The sequence below is a fragment of the Oncorhynchus nerka genome, linkage group LG21 (assembly GCF_034236695.1).
Source record: "Oncorhynchus nerka isolate Pitt River linkage group LG21, Oner_Uvic_2.0, whole genome shotgun sequence".
NCBI classification, from domain to species: Eukaryota; Metazoa; Chordata; class Actinopteri; order Salmoniformes; family Salmonidae; genus Oncorhynchus; species Oncorhynchus nerka.
The window spans coordinates 6,240,996-6,267,008 of record NC_088416.1 but is presented as its reverse complement, the minus strand read 5'-3'; positions in this window follow the sequence as shown (position 1 = coordinate 6,267,008).

Here is a 26,013-nt window from a genome sequence, read left to right as displayed (position 1 = left end):
CTTGCGAAACAGACCAGGCCGGGGTTTGGGAAGTCAATGAGAGAAGTAAATAATTCTTCCTTAGTTGTTAATTTTCTCGAACTCTAAAAAGGCACAACCCGTATGCGAGCCAATGTCTTAAGTAGCTGAACATGTTATTACTCCAACCTCGTATTAGTGACAAACTGACACGTTTAAAAAAAATTTTTTTTTTAAGTATATGGATGGAGTACTTTTGATTTGACAGTGAGACGACCGTTAGACCGATGACGTGTTTCTGCACATTAGCTTAGCTAGCCAATGTCACCACGACATGGTCTAAAAGTGTGATCGGTGATTTCTATTTGCAGAAGCAGTTGATGCCCATCTTCATATTGTACTCCTTTGGTCACGACAGTTGTGATGGAAACAGGAAGTTTCAGTACAATTTTATAAATGCCAACAAATAACTTGTTCGCTCGACATGGCGGGATCTTTTTGGGTCAGTATAATTAAATCTGCGAGAAATTGTGATGGAAACGCCTTTATGCGGAAATATTGATAAAATAACCATCATATCAAAGTAAACTTGGGAGTCACACAACGATATAGTGTGGTCCTCCCACTACGACTCAGGAAACCACGCGGTTTATTAGGCTACAGACGAAATGATGAACTTCATGCGGTGGTGAATGCGCACGGTGTTGAGCGTGATGCTCCAATACAAATCAAAGGTCTTATTCTGGTGACATGATGATCAATGCTTGACTGCAGTTTGACAAACACAAATATTCTCGCTTTCATCCATAATAACCTCATCATGTAGACTATCCTACCCGCACTGTATTTGCGAGCTGTTGGCCAGAGTACACGTGCAAATACCAGATTAGGCACATTGGCTATTTAATGCAACAGTTTGTGAAGAAAAAAAAATGTCGTTAGAGTTGAAATTGTGATGGAAACACATTGAACTTTGGGGAAAAGAATTGGCACATGAAAACTTTAAGCTGCAAAATCTAACTTTTTGGCAACCTGACAAAATGCACGTAAAAATGTTAGTTACAGATCTGTCATTTTCAATGAAAGCAAGTCTAAGAAGCAGTAGATGTGTTCTATGTACGCTATTTCTATGCATCCCATTTTTAAGTTGAGTTTTTGTATCTTTTACTTTTTACGGTTGTGTACACCAACTTCAAGCAGCTGAAAATACAATATTTTTGGTTACTGTATGGGAAAATATATTTCACAGCGGTTTAGATTGTATAATGATTATTTCCACTATACTTGCTTTTTTGTCACAAAATGAAATTAGGTGAACAATTAGAATTTTAGTAACAAGGAAAAGGCGGCGCGATTTCTGCATAGTGCATCTTTAAGTACACTGTGTACACTACTTCATCACTCACTGATTCTTATCCGCAACAAGTGGAAACACCACTGGTGGGAAAATGCAACTACAGTATTTTCTTTTTGCAGATTTTAGAATATTTGCATGAAAATCTGTCGCCAATTGGATGGAAACCTAGCTAATGGCCACCTCTATTAATCCTATGACAAACAGTCTGATACTGGGCTCAGAAATCTTACATGACTGACTGGTATTCAGTGGGTATTCATGCCGTGGCATCTTGTGTTTTCTGACTTCCCCCTGTCTAACCCATGCCAATTGGAGAGCAATAACATACAGTGAGTAGGGCAGCAACAAGAGAAACTAATTTCTGGACAAAGGCGGCCGAGCAGAATGGAATGCATTTCTCCTGAGGCTATGGGGGTGGGATTGACGACGACAGAGCGAGAGAGGGATGGATGGAGAAAGTGAGGGATGGAGAAATCACCTTGCGCAGCAGCCCCATATCATTTGCATGGTTTATACTCTCCAAGGCCCTCCATGCAAATGAGTCATAAAGTAGGAATAGAGAGACTTTGGAAGGGGTGTCGGAGGGAATTTATATATGATTGCCGAGGCGCTGAGTGTCCTAAATCATTTTCAATTAGGTGACACTTTCAATATCGAGCGGCTGATTTAGAGATATTAAAACTTCTCCCCTCACTTTGGTTCTTTCCCAAATGGCACCATTTCCCCTATTTAGTGCACTACTTTTGACCATGACCCACAGGGCTCTAGTTCAAAGTAGTACACTATAAAGGGAATAGGCAGGCTTTTGGGACACATCCTCTATCTTCGGCAGAGTTGAAGGAAGGCAGGTGATGCTATTCCTGCAATACTGGGGTCCCCCCTTCTCTCAGCCTCATGTTTTTCTCATCTCCCTCTTCTTAAAGGTGCATATCAAAAATATATTTAACAGGATAATAAAACTGATTGAAAGTATAAAGAAAATGTATTTTTCCAATAATGAAGCATGTTTTTGAGCGAATACAGAGGACATCTGGACAACCATATGCCAGGGCAGCAGCTGATCCCTTAAAAATACTGTCCATAATGTCTATACACACACCATCAGTTTCTGACTGTCCTTGAGTGGCCCAGCCAGAGCCCGGACTTGAACCCGATCTAACATCTCTGGAGAGACCTGAAAATAGCTGTGCAGCTAAGCTCCCCATCCAATCTGACAGAGCTTGAGAGGATCTGCAGAGAAGAATGGGAGAAACTCCCCAAATATATATTCCGGATATATACTGTATATTCTGGACTCTGACATTGCTCATTCTAGTATTTCTATATTTCTTAAACATTTAATTTCGGGGATTTACATGTATTATTTTGTATTGTGAGGTATTACTGCACTGAGCTAGGAACGTAAGCATTTCGCATCGCCCGCAATAACATCTGCAAAGTATGTCACAAATTTGATTTGAAATACGCATCAGAAAACAGACACACAATAGACTAAAAATAAACCGTTATTTGCATGTCGAAAATTCCTATTCCACCAACCAACTGATAACCCAATGGGATCCAATCGATAACCCAATGGGATCCAATCGATAACCCAATGGGATCTGCATTCTTATTACCTCCACATCATGACAACATGTATTGATCTCAATCACTTCAAATCACCCTGGCTAATTCTCATTACAGACAGGCTCCTCCATCTTGACCTTCCTCAATAAAGACCCATCTAACATTAGGTCAGGGGGCATACTCTACTACCACCCTCTCTGGATAGGCTCAACCCCAGCACCTTGAAAGACCCCATAGACACCGTCCTCCCCACCTTTTTGAAGGCAATAAAGTCCAGGGAGGTTAAGATGGACATCTCCCATCTCCTCCTCCTCCCTTCACACCTCCCTCCCTCCTATCTCCATACAGTTAACCTCAACACCTTACGAGACATTACACACACCCTCATTCTGAGGCAATAAAGTCAAGGCTTAGATGGACATCTCCCATCATCCCTTCCCTGTTTGATGGTTCCTCACCCAGCCGAGGCGTCTGGCCCGACAGGTCTGGGTTCAGGTGATAACAGTGGCGTCTGAACAATGGGAATATTGTAAAGCTAATGAAAGAACTGGAGGTGGAGGAATCAGACACATAAATCAGCCTAGCTTGGCACTTGACGGGGGGTTTTCAACAGCAATAAGGGAGGCAATACCTCTCAGAGAAAAGGAGGCTCTCCGCACCTCCTCCCAATCTTGTGTGAAATAAAATGTAAAAAAGCCTTCCAGATGAATGACACTCGCAGCCGCCTGCCAAAGGCACTCTAGAGTGTGTTAAAGTGGCAATGTGTCAATCTAGGAAGGAGTTTAAGCCTGCGAGAGTAATAAGCACAGCGAGGGAGTCGTTTTACCTTTACGGTCTGTCACGCACACACACACGCACACCTTTGGTTTTTCAGTTAGCTAAGATAATGATGGGGGCTCTTAGTAATCACTGTCAATTAAATGTTTCCTATTGTGTTCTGTCTTACCGCAAAGCTTTTCTCTCTCTGCTGCAATGTCCAATTATCAGCAAATGTATCACATTTGCCTCTATTGCATTTTTTTAATAACATTCCCCACAGCCATCTAGGGGTGTGCAGATTGAGTAATTGCCCGCACACTCTCATGGTTAGGTCAACGGGCAAAGAGCCTCCTCTCTCACAGGTTGCTGCCTGAAACAACTTGAACTAAAGTCACTGTCTTAGTATCTGTAGACAGCATGATACAAGAAAATAGAAAGCCATGCCATTGCTCAGCCGTACGAAACGAGACCCAGCGAATTGCTCTTAACCGCTCAAACACAGGCGTACGGACACACAGGAATCTGGCAGTGTAGGATAAGTATCTTCGCCGGGCTAAAATCTCAACACTGTAATTGGCTATGGCGTCATTTCCTGACGGCGGCAAGCGGTCCATAATGAACGTAGAGGGAGGGACGGAGAGGGAGAGGGGGGGAGAGAGAGAGAGAAACGGAAAAGAGAGAGCGAGAGCGAGAGAGAAGTAAAGCGGGTGAGAAACAGTAAGAACGAGAAGGAGAGAGAAACAGTGCGGGAGGGGGGGGGGTAGAGCGAGAGTGATTAGACGTATTCCACAGGTCTTAAATCTCCATTAATCATTGGCGTTCCTTCCATTCATTCCCAATCTGGGGCCTCTGACACTGATAAGGGCCCGTAGAAAAGAGAAGGAAAGGGAGAAGAAACGGAGGGGAGATCCCAGACTTGTTAAAAATAATAAGCTGCTCAGGAGGAGCCACGTGGAGTGGACCGGCGAGACGGGAATCACGGATTCAATTAAAGGCTCGTTAAATCAAGCCCTCCTTGACGACTCCCGTTTTTCTTGTTCATCTACATCGGCCCCAGTGGGTTGCCAGGTCTACACGTCCACCCCTCACGGTCCTGGAGAGGGTCAGGGTCAAGATTCAGCAGGAGGGGGATAAAGGGTGTGGAACCTGGCAACCCGCTCATGTCATTAACCAAAAACCATGGCTGTAAGGCATGAGTAGGCACGGTGGTTGTGGTGATGAAGGAGGTGGAGGGTGGGGGAAAGGCAGCGTGTTTCATAACGACGCTAAACATGCTGATTATGCTGCCGAAGTCATTACGAATACTGCATACTATTATTACGTCACTCTGCCAGAGAGGGGTTTCCCCGGAATCAGTTACGATGTGAAACCATTACCATAATGAAATCCTGAAAAAGCGATATCCTTGTGCCTGTGGGTGGGTCTTGCAGTTGAAGCCATCTACGTCGCATGTAGCCTACGATCCCCTGCCTGTGTAGGATCAAATTCCTTCTGCAGTGGTACCCCTCTATCCGTCTCCCCCTCATTCAACCAATCACTGTCAGTAAAACACTTAAAAGAGAACCATCCCCATACTTTACAATGACCCAAGCCCTTTAACCATTGTCTTGTCAGTGGACATCATGTATTGAATGGGAAGAAAAGCAGGTATCAGACAGACTGGCACACCCACTCTCACATAGCCCTGTGAGATCCCCTTAGGATCACCATATAAATTGAACAGAGCCCTTGACATATCTGACAACACCCACTTCTCTCCTCCGCCACAGCCCCCCCCTCGCTCCGCCACAGCCCCCTCCCTCGGCCACAGCCCCCTCCCTCGCCCGCCACAGCCCCCTCCCTCGCTCCGCCACAGCCCCCTCCCTCGGCCACAGCCCCCTCCCTCGCTCCGCCACAGCCCCCTCCCTCGCTCCGCCACAGCCCCCTCCCTCGCTCCGCCACAGCCCCCTCCCTCGCTCCGCCACAGCCCCCCTTCCTTCCCTGCCTCCTCCCCATCCCTCGCTTTGCCACAGGGCAGTGGAGTAATAGGATCCCTGGGTGAACTGACCCCCACATATCTAAAGGGCTGACACACACACACACACACACACAGTTACAAAGGAAATGGAATGGAGGCGAAGACGGAAGAGAGAAAAAAAAAGAGAGAGTGGAGGAGTGTGATGGGAGAAGAGAGAGAGAAAAAACAAGCGGCCAGCCTTGTGTGAAAGACATAATTGAAAATGTCAAAAGATGTAAGGAATGACAGCAATGAACTGGCTGAGCATGGCGATGCAGTCTGTCAGATCAGAGAGAGGCTGCAACCCTGAATGGATTTGTTCAATCTCTCACACACACTTTGTCTATTTCCTCCCCTTGTAATCTTGTGTCTCTGTGCTACCTAACTCACAGTATTAACAGGCTTTTTGGGCACATACTGTATATCTGCCCTCATGATAATGGGTTTGTTAGTGTGAAGCAGGCACATGTAGAGACTAACACGTGCACGTGAGTGTACGTATAACACAGAGGGGTCGTCTGTGTTACCACATCTCCGGCCCTTGAAACAGACACAAAGCCTACTCCCCCCTCTTCTTCTCTCCATCTCTCCGTCCATCCATCTCGACTTCTTCAAAAGGTGACCCTCAGCCTGTGTGTGGCTCTAGCCAGGCCTTATTATTTAATCTATCCCTCCAGCCTTCGCTACTTCTTCAAAGATGTGACCCTCCACCCCGTGTGTGCATACATAACAGATCATTCACTTAGCTATGCTCCCATCTGATAGAAGCCATCTCATTTTAGCTGGTTAGTGATATTCATTCGAGGAATAACCACGTGCGGTATCAGATCCTGAACATGTCTCACGGGTACAGGACAGCTCTCTGAGAAACATTGAACTGAGAAACATTGCCAAATAAGGGGGCTACAGGTAGCCCAGAAGTTAAGAGTGTTGGTCCAGGAATCGAAAGATCGCTGGTTCGAATTTCCGACCTGGCAATGTGGAACAATCTGCCATTCTGCCCTTGAGCAACAACTGCTGCCCGGGTGCCGATGACATGGACGTTGATTAAGGCAGCCTCCCACACCTCTGTGATTCAGAGGGGAAGAATGGCAGATTGAAGACCCATTATAGTTGAATGCATTCAGTTGTGAAACTGACTAGGTATCCCCTTCCCCATCCTTTATAAGCCCTTCTAAGTTCATGTCACACCGCTCCTCCATTGGCTTCCAGACGAAGCACACATCATCTTCAAGACCCTGGTGCTTGGCTACGGAGCAGCAAGGGGAACTGCATCCCCTTACCTTCAGGCTATGCTCAAACCCTACACCCCAACCAGAGCACTCAATTCCCACTACCTCTGGTCTCTTGGCCCTCCCACCCCTACGGGAGGGCAGCTCCTGCCCAGTCCAAGGTCTTCTCTGTCCCGGAACAAGCTTCCCCCTAAAGTCCAAAAAGTGGAGTCCCTGCACATCTCCGGGAAAACTTCAGAAACCCTTCCTCTTTGAAGAGCATCTTAAATAACTCACGGTGCCCCGACACCCTCTTTCCCCACTAGTACTGACTTTTCTAATAAATACTTTGTTGAGGGAAAATGTACATGATACAATTGTGACGTGTTGCTGCCTCACCTAGCTATCTGAAGATGGAATGCACTAACTGTAATTTGCTTTGGGAAAGAGCGGCTGCTAAATGACTGGAATGTAGAAAACCTCAGGGAGAACTTGGAATCAAAACAATGAAAACAGTATGAGCGTTATGATGAAAAAAAACCTGCCAACTCTGTGTTTTATAGCTGAGGAGAGTTAACAAAAATGACTGTTGTCTGCTAATATTCTCCGCCACAATGCATATTTGAAGACAATTAGCTACCATTTTCCCTTGAGAGAGAGCGCTGAGCGAGCGAGAGAGCACTCTGAGAAAGAGAGAGAGAAGGAAAGATCATAATGTAGCGTCTCCTGGTTACAACGACCTCTCTATATGGAAAGAGCAAGGGAGCGACATAATTATAATTATTTTGTTTCGATCTCAGTTCGTCTAATTTGGCAGAGCGATCAGTTGTCTCTGTCTTTATAATGGGCAATCAATTCCCTAACATGAACTTGTGGCATTTTTTTTCTTCAGTCCATCAATGACGTGAACGACAGAAAGACCTAAAGCTTGTGCAATTTCCCAAAAATATATCAAGTTTGTCCATCTGTTCAGAAATATGGTGTGTTGATACGTCTCTCTATGGACAAACTGCCTAAAGCTATTGAGTGTAGATCAAGATATTGAGCGATGCTCATCCACCACCAAAAGGTCAGATAACTTACTACTGCTATAGGCCTTGGGGTGAACTCGGGGTTAAAACTGTCCCCAGGGCTAGCTTAACCCTTCTCAGCCTAGCAGGTTAAGCAGAACACATTACTATATCACAAGCTGAGCTATGCTACAGTAACCCTGCTCTGGACTAAACAGGGTCAGCGAAGTCCAGGGCTCAGGATCAAAATGAAGGTGTGAAATATGGCTTAGACCTGGGCTATAAGAAAGACTCAAATGGTCCAGTGGCACATGCCCTTATATGTGAAAGCTGTGGCGGATCTTCTCACGCCGAACAGTAGTAAGAATGATCGAGTTGGTATACCGTAGGCCTATCAGCAACAACGATTTGATTCAGTAAAAAAGTGACATCAATGTTTCTTACCAAAAAAACTAAAGTGTAGCCTCTGGCCAGGAGGAAAGACAAAGCAAAGAGAAAAGCCCTGAACACACACAATACAAAGGCTGTTCCTCCTCACCGCCTGTAGGTATCAGTTATATTTACATTGTACCCTCCCGGAAGAGAGAGAGAGAGAGAGGGATGAGAGGAAGAGGGATAGGGTAGGTAGGCAGGAATGGCTTATTTGAGATTTGAATTACACAGCTAGAGCAGAGTCGCCAACCCAAATTAAACCCTTAATGGCCATATTAACACCCCTGCAAATACATAGTGGCTGGATGGGTGATGGTGGGTGTGTGTGTGTGTGTGTGTGTGTGTGTGTGTGTGTGTGTGCATTCACGGAACACACATGATGCATTCACATTGTGGGAAGGCTGAGCGTGAGAAAGAGTGCAGACACAGCAGACAATGCCGAGGCGAGGGACACCCGGTAATGGGATAAGTGGTGGGTTGCAAACGTGTCAACTAGACTGTGACCACTGTGTTAAGTATGCAAATGAGACATCAGCCAGGGCCCCGGCATGGGCCATCTAGCCTACCACTGTGACACTGTGTGAGTGTGAGAAAGAGAGACTGCGTGTGAGAGAGGGTGAGGGTGTGTGTGTGTCACAGTGAGGGTTAACATACTATACGGGAGAGAGAGGTTTGACCTTGATTGTCTGTGGTTGTGCCAGGAAAGGTCGAAGGTCAATTCCATTTCAATTCAGTTCAGTTAAGAGATTAATTGAAAATGTATCTTCAATGAGGTTATTTTCCATGTTTGAAATGAAATTTCAATTCACCTCCTGTATAGTAAAATTGAAATGGAATTGACCCCAACCTAACCCTGGTATCCAGTCAAAGATTATAATGGAAATACATTCAACCAACAATAAACTCGTTCCATAGAAATGGAGTTTTATGAATAACTTACAGTATGTCTGACTGTCTGGATACTGCTGCAGCTGTACAAGTTCTCCTGACTTCACAATGAGATACACTATTCACTAGTGAGTATTGTACAGAAGCTCACCATCGCCACATCTCCATGCTATCCAAAACCAAACCGTTCCCACAGTGTATCGTAGCCTTCAGTCCCACGCTTGTGATATTTCACAGACAAGCCCAGGATATTCAAATCTTACGACTTTGAGGATTCTCCTCTGGAAATACAATGCAGCCCTGATGCAGCTCTGATTGTAGGCTAAAATGGCTGAATAGGAGAGGCAATTCAAGGCTGATATGTTTTACGATGCCATCCACATACTCACTCTACAGCCCTCCTAAATCACAGGCAATCTTGGCAGTGGTTTGTGTTTCGTTCTGTGTTTGCATAATCAAAAACCTTGGTCCAATGACATCGTTTTGGCTGTTCTGCATTGTGTCGATATGTTGTGTTGTTGTGTGAAGCCTGGTATCACAGTGCAACATTACTCGGTGAGCCAATTTGCACAGTGTCTTTTTTTGATCTGCCAACTGTACAGCAGGGGAGGTTGTTTGTCCCTTTGTCCATAAACAAAAAAGACAAAAAGGGGAAATTTATGGCGAGTGACTGAAAAAGAAAAGGAACGGCTTCCTGATGAAATGGCTGCGACTCTTTTGAAGAAATGTCAGGAGCCCTTAAGATTCAGAAGAAAAAACCTCCAACACATTTTTCTTTGTCCTTTCAGCCCTCTCTACCCCACTCCTCCATCCTTCCCCTCTCCTCCTCCTACCCCACTCCTCCATTGTTCCCCTCCTCCTACCCCACTCCTCCATCCTTCCCCTCTCCTCCATTGTTCCCCTCCTCCTACCCCACTCCTCCATCCTTCCCCTCTCCTCCTCCTACCCCACTCCTCCATCCTTCCCCTCTCCATCCTTCCCCTCTCCTACCCCCCTTTTCTAATTTTCCTGAGGACGGAGGAGGTTGGCACATGACATTGATTTCCATCAGGCTTGCAAATAACCTCCGCCTGCCGTCCGCATTTACCTTTTTGCGTTTTTGCTGCAAGTTTTCCATCAGCGTTGGAGCGGGAGGCTGAGGCCGGGACTCAGAAAGCATATCGTCGGGATGACAAATGCGCTCAGGTGGGGCAATGGCAGGGCTGGGGGGAGAAAGGATGAATGAGAGAAGGGGACAAAGAGAGAAATAGAAACAGATGGGCAAACCAGACAGGAGCGCCACTGCAGCTCTCTATTCTGTCATAAGCTGTGTATGTGTTGGTGTGTGTGTGTGTGTGACTGATGGCCTTCCATCTGATTCCGGGGCAGAGAGGGAGGAATAATAAAACACCAGAGCTCTGACACCAATGGACTGCAGGTTCCTAATTAACTCTATATAAGACAAGAGGCAGAGACAGCGCGTGAAAGAGAAAGACAGCATATGAGAGAGAGAGCGCGCGCGAGAGAAAGACAGCGAGAGAGAGAGACAGCGAGCGAGAGAGAGAGACAGCGAGCGAGAGAGAGAGACAGCGAGCGAGAGAGAGAGACAGCGAGAGAGAGAGAGAGAGAGACAGCGAGAGAGAGAGACAGCGAGAGAGAGAGAGAGAGAGAGACAGCGAGAGAGAGAGAGAGTGCGCGGCAGAGAGACAGACAGCGAGCGCGCTATAGAGAGAGACAGACAGCAAGCGCAAGAGAAAGACAGCACGTGAGAGACAGACAGCGAGCGCGAGAGAGAGACGGCACGTGAGAGAGAGTGCACGACAGAGAGAGACAGCGAGCGGGAGAGAGACAGCACGTGAGAGAGACAGCGCGAGAGAGACAGACAGCGTGCGTGCGCGAGAGAGACAGCGCTCGCGAAAGAGAGAGAGACAGCGAGCGAGAGAGAGACAGCGAGAGAGAGAGAGACAGCGAGAGAGAGAGAGACAGCGAGAGAGAGAGACAGCGAGCGAGAGAGAGAGTGCGCGGCAGAGAGACAGACAGCGAGCGCGCTATAGAGAGAGACAGACAGCAAGCGCAAGAGAAAGACAGCACGTGAGAGACAGACAGCGAGCGCGAGAGAGAGACGGCACGTGAGAGAGAGTGCACGACAGAGAGAGACAGCGAGCGGGAGAGAGACAGCACGTGAGAGAGACAGCGCGAGAGAGACAGACAGCGTGCGTGAGAGAGACAGCGCTCGCGAAAGAGAGAGAGACAGCGAGAGAGAGAGAGAGACAGCGAGAGAGAGAGACAGCGAGAGAGAGAGAGAGTGCGCGGCAGAGAGACAGACAGCGAGCGCGCTATAGAGAGAGACAGCGAGAGAGACAGACAGCAAGCGCAAGAGAGACAGCACGTGAGAGACAGACAGCGAGCGCGAGAGAGAGACAGCACGTGAGAGAGAGTGCACGACAGAGAGAGACAGACAGCGAGCGGGAGAGAGACAGCACGTGAGAGAGACAGCGCGAGAGAGACAGACAGCGTGCGTGCGCGAGAGAGACAGCGCTCGCGAAAGAGAGAGAGACAGCGAGCGAGAGAGAGACAGCGAGCGAGAGAGAGAGTGCGCGGCAGAGAGACAGACAGCGAGCTCGCTATAGAGAGAGACAGCGAGAGAGACAGACAGCAAGCGCAAGAGAGAGACAGCACGTGAGAGAGAGTGCGCGACAGAGAGAGACAGACAGCGAGCGGGAGAGACAGACAGCGTGCGTGCGCGAGAGAGACAGCGCTCGCGAAAGAGACAGCGCGGGAGAGAAAGACAGCACGAGAGAGAGACAGCGAGCACAAGAGAGAGACAGCACGTGAGAGAGACAGTGCGCGACAGAGAGAGACAGACAGCAGGCGTGAGAGAGAGAGACAGCGCGAGAGAGACAGACAGCGAGCGCGAGAGAGACAGCACGTGAGAGAGAGACAGCACGTGAGAGAGAGACAGCGTCCGAAAGAGAGAGACAGCGACCGAAAGAGAGAGACAGACAGCGTGCAAGCGCGAGAGAGAAAGACAGAGAGAGAGAGATCGAGCGCGAGAGAGTGAGACAGCGCACGAGAGAGACAGCGTGCGAGAGAGAGAGAAAGGATAGTGTACCAGAGAGGAGAGAGTGCGAAAGAGACAGCGCAGAGAGAGAGAGCGTGAGAGAGAGCGCAAGGAGAGAGAGATAAAGAGAGCGAGAGAAAGAGAGAGAGAGGATTTGTGATGGGATTAAAACAAGGGAGCCTATACCTCTTCACGTCAACCCAACACTGACACATCACCACATCTCATGTTACACCTCACACAAGCGTCTATTCAACTCTCTGGGGATTGAGTACACGATGTTCCTCCACTCTCTGGGGATTGAGAACACGATGTTCCTCGTCTGAGGGATAGCCTGCAGTATCACTGGCTGTTGTTTTGTGTGGATGTGGTGCCCAGGTCATCTGCAGTGACGAGTGACCTTTGAGTCTACTCTGAGTGTTGATTACATTCGTCTACTGTTGTTGGTCATGTCATACATTGGTCCAGCGTGGAGGATGGGGTTTGGTGGCAGAAGGGGTTTGGTGGCAGAAGGGTACGTACACACGTGTGTGTGTGTGTGTGTGTGAGAGACAGGGACACAAAGTGGGTGGGCAGGGGGGGACATAATGGGGTCAGTGAGCCAGCCAGGAGGGCTAGTTGTGGTTCACTCGAGGCAACCTGAGAAATCCCTTGACTTCTTCACCTTGTATCAACACCCCAATCAAAGTGCAGCCAGGGAGAAAATTAATTTGTTATTACCGGATTATATTATTGGGTTTGGCTTGGAGTGTGATAAATATTCCACATCCGCGTTTCATCAGTGGCAGGGCAGGCAGACCAGGGCTGCATGGGTTAGGGCTGAGGCTGGGAGGGGAGGGCTGTAATCACCTGAGTCGTCCCCATGAATATAAAGACTGGCGTTGGTAATATGCTGGCAGAAAGTAATTTTCTACAGTGCTATTCCCTCTAGTCTACACTCGGCAGGCAGGCGCGCGCGCACACACACACACACACACACACACACACACACACACACACCCCCGAAATCAATGGCCATTCTTTGACAATGGGTCCGGGGAGTTCAGCTCGAGCATCGAGGTGCACACACCCACACACAAACCCACATGAGCCGTGGGCTTTCTTTCAAATAAACTTGAGCTGACTGGATTCATCAAGCCAGCCCTTAGTCCTCTTTTCGTTCTTTCATTTCCCCCACTCCTCTCCTCCAAACAGCAAGGGTTTCGTTCTTTCATTTCCCCCACTCCTCTCCTCCAAACAGCAAGGGTTAAAGACATGTGCCTCTGAGCGCCCCCCCGCCACCAAGATTCTTGCCAACATTCCACAAACACACCAGCCTCATGATGGAATTTAGAGGCCATTAGAGAGGAGAGAAAATGAAAAATGATATTTTGAAAACCGCCCCTGGCAGCAACAACCCAACAAAATAAATAAATATACACAGCACAAGAAAGATGGACATTTCTAGCCCTAAATCAAATCTTAGGTTATGTACCCATGACTCAAAATAGACTGATAAGAGCTTTAAGGGGAGGGTAGGGTAAACAAAATGTATCATTACCAAATTCATGAGGTCCAGAAATCCCAAACGTGGGTCTGCATCTTCCTACAGGGCAATGTTATTATTTCTCTCTACCCGGGAACAAATCTGTGTGCTCAGTGACCAAGTCTCGGAAAAGGGCACATTTGCATACAGTCCATAAGGAAACGCAAGTCTGATCATATAAATGTAAATAAGGTGAACTTAACTTGTATTTTCCTTGACAAAACAGTGATAAGATGAGTGAGAGAGGGGTGGATGGAGTGGCGAGGGCTCAGAGCGGGCTGATGAATCAGAATGTGCATTGCTGTCAGAAATAAATTAGCTTCAGCCCATGGTGAGGGTAAACAGGCAGGAGGGTGTAATACCACCGACATATAGCAGGGGGCAGTGTAGCAACACTATCAGCAGAGCAATAGCCTATACACATGTACTGGAAAGCATGAGCACGGTCAATAAATGAATCCCTACCAAAACATAGGCTGTGAATTCTTAAAATCAATAACAACCTGTACATTTTCCCCCAAATAAACTACATTCACTGATTTTGCTACAAAATAAATATTGCCGCAGCAATTTGCCTTAGTTTCACAAAAAGAACAGAGTTGTTCCGTGCCTTCCTGCACTACAGTATGTGATGTGACTGCCCAGAGAAAAACATCAACCTTCTCAGAAAATGAAAAGGACACAGCCTGAAGCGCCGCTGCCCATCTTAGACGGCAAGAAACAAAAAATACAATCTGTGTGGATGCCAACCTGGTCCATCCGTATAACTGCCTATTTCATTGACATGACTTTCACGGCACCATTTCCTCTGGTTTTTGTTCTATGTGGCCACCCTTGGCTTGCACCTGCCCACCCCTTACCAACCCCCTACTCCCTTGTCTGTCTACTTTCATTGTTTGTGATTTATTATGCATCACCCCCCCATCCCGAATACATTCCACTGGAGCTGGCTGCATGCCAACAGTCCCACCCTCCTACCCTCACCCAACCCTATGGCCTTACAGTGTGCACACCCACCCATACATCACCCACACCCCCTTAGCGGACCCATACACCACCACCTTAGCCCTCAGGGACAGCAAAGAGGACGAACTGAGGAAGACAATACAAGCTCTCCTTAACTTGGCTCAAGGACGGTGAAGCGAAAGCCGCACATTTCACCTGCCAGTGTAACCAAACCTGAGACCTTGCAAAGCGTCTCTGACGTCACAGAACCACTGCATTCTAGCGTCCGTCTGTGTGATTTCACTCTCAATTTGTCTTGCTATCGTCACACAACACATTACTACAGTGTTAGCTTCACCCTCCAACCAATGAGCCAGTGTGGTCCATCACCCCCCAAAGCAGGCCAGTGTGGTCCATCACCCCCCAAAGCAGGCCAGTGTGGTCAATCACCCCCCAAAGCAGGCCAGTGTGGTCCATCACCCCCAAAGCAGGCCAGTGTGGTCCATCACCCCCAAAGCAGGCCAGTGTGGTCCATCACCCCCAAAGCAGGCCAGTGTGGTCCATCACCCCCAAAGCAGGCCAGTGTGGTCCATCACCCCCAAAGCAGGCCAGTGTGGTCCATCACCCCCAAAGCAGGCCAGTGTGGTCCATCACCCCCCAAAGCAGGCCAGTGTGGTCCATCACCCCCCAAAGCAGGCCAGTGTGGTCCATCACCCCCCAAAGCAGGCCAGTGTGGTCCATCACCCCCCAAAGCAGGCCAGTGTGGTCCATCACCCCCCAAAGCAGGACCCGGGCAGCTCTTTTGTTCCACTCTTTTAGCTCCCTGTTTCCATCTGAAAACAGCAAACACTCACAACATTCACTAAGCTAAACAACCCGCCACCTCCCTGGAGATGCAGCATGCCTCATCCTTGCTTCCTGTGTGTGTGGTGCCAAGTTGAAACGAATATGCAGCTGTCTTTTAATCAAAACTAGGGTAATTTGTATACCGGCAGGGCGGGGGCGGCAGCCCCTCCTCTCCGAGGGCCGTCTGAGGGCTGGCTATTAGCCAGGAGATGGAAACCAAGGGAGTGTCCTGGCGTGGTTATGAATGCCGGTAATGAGGTGTGTGTGTGCATGTCGAAGGGTGATAACATGGCTGGAAACAAGCAAAATCAGAATTAAGCAAACGAACAGATGGACGATGGGGCATTAACATAGATCAACAACAAACAGGGGTACGGAACGCTCTTCCGTTCGCGGAGCGGGGCTCTCAAGGGTAAAGTGGGCAGAATAAGGGGGCGACTGGGTGTCTGGGGGGGCGGGGTCCCGCTGCCACCAGACGAACCGTGGGTGTCGAAAACCACCCAAAACACAGATTTTCAAGCGGCTTATTAACAAATGGCGAGGGACAGAAAAAACGAAACATTCATGCTTTAAAATGCGATGCCATTAACAATCCCGCAATTAATTAGCGACAAATTACCTTGTGTTGATTATTTGCGTCGGGCGGGGGGAGAGGAGCGGGCGGGCGGGGCTGGCGATCTTTTGTTTTGGTGGCGATCGTTTGTTTTGGCTTGAATGGGCTGTTTTTCACAGACGAGGGTGGGGAGTAGTGTCGACAGACTGACTAGACGGACTTCTCCTGTGCTGCGTGTCTGAGCCTCTGGAAGAGAGACTGAGGAGACTCACTGAGGAGGATGTGGGTTAGTTAAACATGGGAGAAAAGAGAAGGAAATTTCCTCTGGTGCAATATTACCAATACAGACCGCATATCAGCCTATGAACTCTGCCTAGCAACGACATAGCGAGCAACCAGTACGACTACATGCAGAGTGATTGTAGAGGCACCAGACAGTCAGCACTGTGACTGTATGTACGCCATCTTCCCTCTCTACCACCCAAACAACGCTTCCTCTACACGACGACACGTCTGTGTATATACGATGACGGGTTTCAGAAGCGAACTGTCTCGGTGCCAAACGACCATGGCACAATGCCACATTAAAGCAGTGCGTTGTGAATACGGTGTGGCTGGCAGTCTGGCATGCATTGATGCGGTGTATGAGTCCCTATAGACCGAACCCGCTGTTAAACTTGGCATGAGTACCAACGTTGACTGGAGGGAAAAAGGTGTGGTTTGGTCAGTTCCCCTTCCTGAAGCCCACCCTCAGCTCAACATTGGTGCTCAAGACGCCATCCCTCACTTTCCCATTGCATAGTTTCTCATGACAGACTGACTGTTGACATAAACGTTAACAAAATCTAGATTTAGTTCTGGGTTACCCAAGACTACCCATTGCATTAATGTCGTAACATAAGTATCAATTTCAATGCTTTATTTATGAGCAACGATACTGAATTGTCCTACTAACTCCCATCCATTACAAAAGGCACAGATAGTCAACCACAGACCACACACCCTGTCAAAAAAATAACTGAAACCCTATTGAAACCCTGCCAAATGTGCAATGTCGACGTCTGCTGCCCCCAGCCTCCAGCGTGTGTACATTAGGCTGTGTGATTGTCTCATTAATGCAGACCACCTAGTGTTTCCCAGTGTACTACAGCATGTTGACTCCCCTGGTACCGTGTAACAAACACTGGTACTGCAGCAACATGGGGGCATCGCCCTGACACACACAGCACGCGTGCACACACACAGCACACGTGCACACACACAGCGCCAGAGAGAACTGTCTGGGAGAAAAGACTAGGGCTCCCTTGAGCGCTATAAGCTCAATGGGGTTTCTCGCGCTGTCTGACAAGGGTCGCAGAAACATGGTTGAAAAACAAACCAATCTACAGCTGTTTGATTACTAACTAACAAGTATGGCGCTACAATGCCCAGCCTCTCGCGAAGCACACACACACACACACACACACACACACACACTCGAACACTCCATCAAAAGTGTCACTGAATGGCAAATTAATAGAATTACACCGTCACACAAAAGCGGTGTTTTGGAAAATAAAAAGTTAGGGGAGGAGGGAGTGTGTGTGTTTGGGCACTGAGTGAACACTCTGCTGCTATGGATCTGAGAGCAGCACATGTCCCTCTCCATCTCTAAGGGATACGCAGGCGGCTCCGTGCTGGAAAGAGTGTGAGATAATGAGCTGCTCTTTACCTGGCAGTAGCAGACAGAGCAAAATCCAAAACGTACTAGCCAGAGGAAAGGGCGTGAGGGAGGGAGGGAGCGAGAGCACCCACCCGGCTGGCTGGTTCGGGGGAAAAAGGTGAGAGAAAGAGCCACACACAGCGGGCGCCATTTTGACCCCGACGTCTCGCCATTTTACAAGAGAAGAGAGCGGGTATGAAAAGTCCCTGACCCACACACACTTCTAAACAAAAGCATTTGCATACCAAAACAATAAGCTTCGCTCTTCACTGCCAAGAGGATTCCCTTAATTAGCCAACAGACGACTTGGGTTGAGTACAGAATGTTTTCACGGCGTCCTTCATCGATGGTTGTGGAGTGGTTGAGATAACTACTAAGTTATTCTGCGTTCATACCAAGTGGGGAACTAAATGTAGACTGGGAGAAACGAGTCGTGTGCGTTCACGTGCTTTGAACTCGTTGAGAATGACGTTTGGCTAATGGCAAACAGGCTCCGTCAACTATAAACCAAAAGTACAGCTTTCGTGCTCGTAAACAGTGTTTACATACACTATAAATAGATTGTCATACATTTCATAAATAATGTTTTGTTGTTCCATTTAACTGCTGAAAATGCTGTTACCAAGGTCATTTCCTTGGTAGGCTCAGCATGTGGGAGAAGTTGGAGCTCAGAGAGGAGATGAGTTCCCCCACTAGTAATTACGAGTTGGAGGGGCATATGCTCATATCTGCGAATTTACGAGATGTTTTAAGCACAGCATTTAGGTAACAATCTGGTATATGTACAAATATATCTACAATACGGCAGGTGTCATTCATATACACAACATTTACACAGCCTGCACACCTCATCAACTTGAACAAAGTTGTGAATAACCCATCACCCACCTCTTTTCCCTAGTAGTAGTCAGCATCTGCATCAATGTCAGCAGGGTAGATGATTAGGCTTATTCCGTTTTCAGGCAGGTCTTTCAAAACTAGCCTGGGAGGAGGCAGGGAAAGGCAGAGAGCAACTGTGAGATAGACTGACCAGCTAGTTAAACATGCCAACATGGATTTAGGAACTGATGGAACTCGGCAGCTGAGAAAAGATGACAGGAGAGGTATGAATGAGTGTACCCAGTGTTGCGTGAACAAGGTGTGATTCGTGAAGCTCCGGTTTGAAGCGTTGTCACGCCGCAGGACATGGCCTGACGTGAGCTAGTTGCTATTTTCCCACTCTACAGTACCTGTCTGGCGTTGACAACTGAATAGTTGTCAGAACTGCAAATGTATAGGCTACTGTGAAATTAATACATCCGTTCTAGAAAACAAAAAGTAGCCTATAGACCTACACATTTGCCTTGGAACATTTTGGAATAACATTGTAGCTTCTCTACTGTAGTTTATTATCCAACATTGTTTATTAGGCCTATGAAGGCAGTTAAATACAATGACCACCTTCCAATACTAGAATGTTTCCATTAATTATATTCGCCAAAGATGTGACTGCAACGGTACACCTACATCACCAAACTTGAAAATATTTACAAGTTGTTGACTTTTTCATTGCAATTGGGAAGGCATATTTTACCCCCATCAGACCACTTCCAGTATTATATTGTTTTCGAAATACCTTGTAACTTGGTTCCCCTCATTACGACTTTGAAAAAATACTTTGTTATGACGATGAAACCCAAACTTCAATGGTAAAGCTTTGGCAAAAAGCCTTTTTGGTAGTTTTTCCGAAATGAACACGTGAACTTGTTTCGCAGGGTTTCAGACACGCCAAATTGCCTATGAGGAAAGGGGCTTTTGTGATTGGTTGAGTCAGGTCAATAATTGACCATCAATACTGAATAAGTGTAAACAATAAAAGTCTTTATTTCTTTGAGATAGGTTAAGATGAGTCTTTGATATGCTATCATACCATAAATTACACAACAATAAACATTGCAGTAACTTTTGTCATTTATGTTATGCGAGCTACATGGCTGAATGAATAGTACTCTCGGTTTTGACCTCAGTCCATAAGTTTTTAGCTGAGTGATGAACTGTGTTTGGCTGAATGGCACATTTATAACTTTTTGGAATAAATGTTTAGTAGGGAAGATAAGGGAGTTATAGGTCGACTACACCCAGAATGCAAAACTGTCAGGGGAACTAAATATGACTTCAAACTGGGTATACAGGCAACATATTCTTCCTCCCTGTAGTCCTACTCTGCATCATGTCCAAAAAGACAGAATATAAATCTAGATTCATACAATTCTCTATAAATAAAGGGGACATAAAGTATGGAGATACTGCTAAATACAACCAAAGAGGGTCTACATAGGTTTTCCTTGCCTGGCTACCCAGACTCAAAGGCTAAGCCAACTGACGTTAGTTTCTTCTCCGTAGCGAGAATGTCAGGAGAACAAGGGGTGTGTTTAGAAGCCTATGAGCGTCACCTAACTCAAAAGGGTACATAAGAAGCATAAACAGAAAGGATATTTATTTGGTTTGCAGAAGAGAAAACACATTAGGGAGAAAACAGGTGTGTTCCCTACACCCAAATCTAGCTAATAAAACAACGCAATAATATTATAATAACAACAACACAACAGTAAATGTCACAAATATGACATTGGCATATTGGTATAGACGGGATCATTTGACAAGAGGTCTTACTGCTCCACATTGCATTGCTGTTTTACTGTGCAGCGCAGACGTGTCAAAATTGACAAAGAACCTACACCCTACCTCCCAATATCTAGACAACACAACACTACGTAGACCAGGTCATTTCAACCAGGTCTTTCTAGTTTAACTAAATGTTGGTCTGCTATACTTAGATAGCTGGTCTGTACACTTCTTCTGTGTGTTAGAATACTGTGGCATCCCATCTCCCTAGGGGACATCTTGTACTGTTTACCCAACAGCTCTGACCGACAACGAGCTACACTAGAACTTCCAGCTAACAGAAACTCTGTTTTGGCAGTTGATCATGTAAAAATGGTTATACAACTTGATATTGGTATGTACAGTGTGTGTGTGTGTGTGTGTGTGTCACGTGGTGTTTGCATATTTGGGTGTATGTGTTTGTGTGTGTCACATTAGTTGCCAGCCATTAAAGTGATGGTATGTTCCACAAAATGAGTCCCTTTTGCATCCCTTTGATATTTAAAGTTGAAATTGTGCACCAATTAAAAAGCCTGTTTAAATGAATGAAATAAAATGAGATTTTTTAAAATATGAATAAGACTTGACAAAGTGCCAAAATTCTGCATTTTGACATGTCTCATAATATTTAGACATTGATCAGCTTCCATACTCATTTGCATAGACTACCTAAATAACGTTGAATAGTTGAAAGTAGCCTAACTAACTGTTCTTACACAAGCTGTATGTGAAAGTACATTTGGAGTGAGATTGGGTTTATGTAGGCTATTGACATCTGATTTGCCCAAAGGTATACTATCATTCATCCATGGTTGATTGGAACTTATCATTAGCCCTATGAATAGGATGCCATATTCATTATATTAAAACTAGAATCCGCAGTTGAAACCACAACAAAGCCGCAACCCCGCCTCTGTTTTGATTAAAAGCTGAGGGATGGGCCTCCAGATATGTAATCACTTTTAAATTCATAGACCGAGCTATGGCTTGCAAGGACCATTATATCCATTATATCAAAAAGATAGTTTTAACCATGTTTTGAGGCTATACAGTGTAGCTTACATGTATGTTGTTTACAAATATTGGAATAAAACAATTTTAGATTTAGGGTTCTGATGGGGTACAACAGTTGAACTAAGCTCATGAGGCATTTATAAGTTGTATTCTCGAGGAATCAAATTGGTATATACAATTTATTTATGAGTCCAAAAATGTATCAAACAACTGCAGATTGCCACTTTAATATGACACTTTTACCTTTAGATAGTATTTTATGTGCATTCAGCAAGTATTAACACCCCGACTTTTTCCTACGATGGAGGTGCAGACGTGCCCAGCAGCTCTCTTCCTCTCACTCACTCCCTCCCGTCATAATAGTTTGTAGCTCAAAGCGTTCAGATTCTACAGACAAAAGTTGGCACAGTCAGTACAGACTTCAGACGAGTCCCGTGAAGCTAGTGGGGTCGTGAAGCTAGTGGGGGTCGGGAAGCTAGTGGGGGTCGGGAAGCTAGTGGGGGTCATGAAGCAAAAAAATACCCAGACTCTTTGGACTCTGCAGACGTTTTAGTGAGAAAAAGAGATTTTCGGGGATGTCTCCTGGTCTGACAAACACCGCTGTAACTCTGACACCTTCCAGCGCAGATGCGGAAGGACGATTGAGAAGCAGGCGTCTAGCTTGAATAGAAAGAGTTGTATTGGTATGCTAATTAGATTGAAGCACAGGCACGTCAATCGACTATGGGGTAGGAGACCTTGACAGTTCCAGTACAGGAACTAAGTGCCAGAACACTAGAAAGCTATGTATGCTAAGCTCTGGTTGGTTGGTTCTTTGAACAGACCTAACAGGAATAGAGGTCCAGAATAATATAATTGTTCTATACAAGTGTGGAGTGATGAAAGGAGCATTCACCAAGGGCCAAGAGGGGCCCTGAAGGGGCCAGGTGCATTCTGGGAAGGAAACAGTCGGTCCTCCAGTAAACAGGTGATTTGACATTCCCCTCTTTCCCCCTCCTCTGTGGGGCAGTGAATCAAGGACGCTCACTTGGTACGACCCCGAACTTGGCAGTAAGAATGCTCAGCGCAGTCCAAAAACCATAAACACTACGATAGTTTGTATTCCTATGGAAAACTCCCGATGACGAAGCCGGAAATATCCGAATTTGAAGCGCCGCCATATTGCTAAATGGGACTGAACGGCACCAACAACAACAATCAGCTAAGGATCACGGTGAAAGTGACCGTAACTAGCAAAGGAACATGGTCGATGTAGTCGTTTTCCTCCTGCCTGAGAGAGTCAACCGTAATGTCTACGGCATGGGGGTGCAAGCCTCCTCGTAGCCTGCCGACCCTTCATTTTGGTCTGTGTCAGCACCTGGTCCTGTGTGGACAAACGTAGTAGTCAGAATGGATCACTACATAAAATATATATCTCGATTTGTAGCAAACTTTAAAATAATTCACAGTGGGGATTGAACTTGATCATAATAAACACATATTATTATTATTTTTTATTTTTTTTGGGGGGGGGGGGGGGGGGGTCGTCCTTGCAGTTGTAATTTACATAGGCTTTCTACGGCAGACCAGGACTTTTGGCACCACTAGGTTGCTATGCAGTAGCCGACCAGCAGAGCTCATGACATCACGCTCCAACCCCATTGTTCAGACGGTTCGGTAAATCGTCGTCCTCGCGTCTATTACTCCTAAATCTGTTTAGTCAAAGACAGACCAGAGAAACGTGGATATGAGTTAGACGACAGATGTTTAAATCAGTTGGCTGGGATTTAAACATGTACTGGCAGGAGTAACATGCATGATTGATCCGCTGTACTGTGCAGTCCAGTCAGGCAATGGCAAATCTGCTTCAACCCATTTGACATGATTCGTTTGACAGGGATAGTAAGGGTCGTGTGTGTGTGTGTGTGTGTTGAATTACCTTCTATGGTTCCCCACTTAGTTTTTCTGCCCAGAAGCCTCTTTCCATTGACCTGGTACTCCTGGTTGCTCCCCACCACAGCAAATGGGATAATCTCCAGACGATAATGAATCCATGCGTCGGTCTGTTGGTCGTGTGTGTGTGTGTGTGTGTGTATTTACAACACTGTAAACTCACCTTTATCCATTCAGTCATCAGAATCCTCGTCAAACTCTTCCTGGGGGTAGACGTCGATCCCGTTGGCTCGCAGTCCTTCCCTGATCTGCACAAACATAAAAACAGAAACACGTCACAATCTGACACCATGTTGCAGTATCACATCAAATGTACTGTAGAACAGCAGTCAGGGCAAAACAATGGCTGTTTCCACCTCATGTCATCTACCAAGTCATCCTGGTAGTCCGGGAGGTGGAGGATTGTGTGTCCTGCCCAGTGCATCACCTTTCACTCACCACCAGGGGAAAGCCCGGGGGAAGGGAAGCTGAGACTCGTATCACGTCAGAATCCATCGACAGTAAATAAGGCTACCGGTACTCATTCTTCCAACTCAACTTTCACTGACTAACTGCCAACAATAAAAACAGAGGGAGGCTTGGTGACATCATAAATATTCTTCATGTAGATCTCCAGATACACTGGTCCAAACAATCAGGGTAAGGTCACCATTACTGAAACGATAAATATACAAGTATTTAATCTCAGAGAATATGAAATGATTGACTACATTTTGACCGTACTGTAGCTCACTCGGATTCCACCATAAATACTCTATCATACTGTTAAGGCTGGTGATGACCTGATCATACTGTTAAGGCTGGTGATGATGGTTAACAACCATTAAACAAATATACAGCCGGACACAAAATGGCCGCCTTTTTTATAATGACAAAAACAGACAGGCTTCTTCTGCCAGCGGTGATGGCCTTTAAATGAACAAATGTTCCACTCACAGTTTACACTTGGCCGATGATCAAACGGATTTTCTACATTTCTCTGTTTATACTTTTTGAAAAGTTTAAACTTGTAACTTTTTTAACTTTCTCAGTCTTCGGCCTACATTATAGGATGAAATGTAAACTGACTACATTTTTTTTAAAGCTACAACAGAGCACGCACCCACACTGTTGGACACAGATGGCAAAACCATAATAAAAAGCTCTCTAGTTCCCTTTGCTTGCATGTCAACTGCTGCAGGGAACAAGAAAAAAAAACGTCAGAAAAATGTTAATATCACAATCCCAGGGTCGTACATTGCCCAGCCCATGCAGCCAACCAAAACAAGCAGGGTTACAAGCCCCAGAGCTTCCACCTCGCTCGGCCTTGTTCTCATTGGCCGTTGTCGTGGGAACGGTAGCCAAGTCGCCCAATGTGTATCCTCCTCCAGAATTAATAAAGCTGTCGCAGGATGCCAGAGAGTGGAGACTAGCGTCCCTCTAGAGAGTGTGTGCGCGTGTACATGTGCATGTTCCTTTTCTTCTCTGTGTGTGTGTGTGTGTGTACATGTTCCTTTTCTTCTCCCAGGCTGACCACTGGCCAACAGAAACAGAGGGGGGGTGCAGAGGCCTCTTTAGACTGAACTAAGCAGGTAGTTTAGGCCTGTGTATCCTGGTATGGTGTAGAGTGGAAGTGACAACAGGAAGAGAAAGCAGCATTTGAGAATTCCATTGAATTCCAAATAATATAAACTACATTTAAATTGGCAGAGGGCCTCTAGTCTCTATACCACAAGCATGACTCAGTCATCAACAGAAAGGGTTATGCTTTCTATCGTGGAGGAGTAGCTACTAGACAGCCTCTACCAAGTAGCTACTAGACAGCCTCTACCACTAGACAGCCTCTACCACTAGACAGCCTCTACCACTAGACAGCCTCTACCACTAGACAGCCTCTACCACTAGACAGCCTCTACCAGTAGCTACCAGACAGCCTCTACCAAGTGCTGCATAAACCTTACTCTAATCTCTGGAGGGGAACTCCTCATCTGAGGTCCTGTGTGGTTTCTCCATCTCCTGTACCCAGTAGCTTATTGCTAATAAGAGACTCGCCTGCTACAGTAAACTGGCATCTGTGCAGACGTCAGCTGCCTCGGAGGTTTACAGAAAGCTGCAATACTGTAAATAAATCACTTCTTAAAATGCTCCTTTCTGGCTAAAAACATCCGTTAAGTTTTCCAGGGTTTCATACCACTACTCCCCAGACTGGGCAGAGTACAGTAGTTTATCCAGATGGCTGCTGTTTGTAATGCCTGGCATCGCTTCATACCGGCCTGTGTGTGATCTTACCCTCTCGTTAAAAAGCAAATCTACAGATCAACGTCATAGGCTTTTTGTGTACACACACGTGCATGTATACACATCACACACACCTTACCGTCTGTTTGAAGAAGTCCCTCTCCTCCAGGGTGAGTGTGTCTGCCTTAGCGATGACAGGGACTATGTTGACCACTTTGCTCAGACGACTCATAAACTCCACATCCAGGGGCCTCAGACTGGAGAGAAACAACATATGGAGAGAGAGAGAGAGCGAGAGAGCGAGAGCGAGAGAGAGACAACATGGAGGGAGAGAGAGAGAGAGGGGAGGGGGGAGAAGGAGAGAGAAAGATGTTAATAAGATACCTCCTTTTCTCTGGAAGTTATTTTCTGATTGG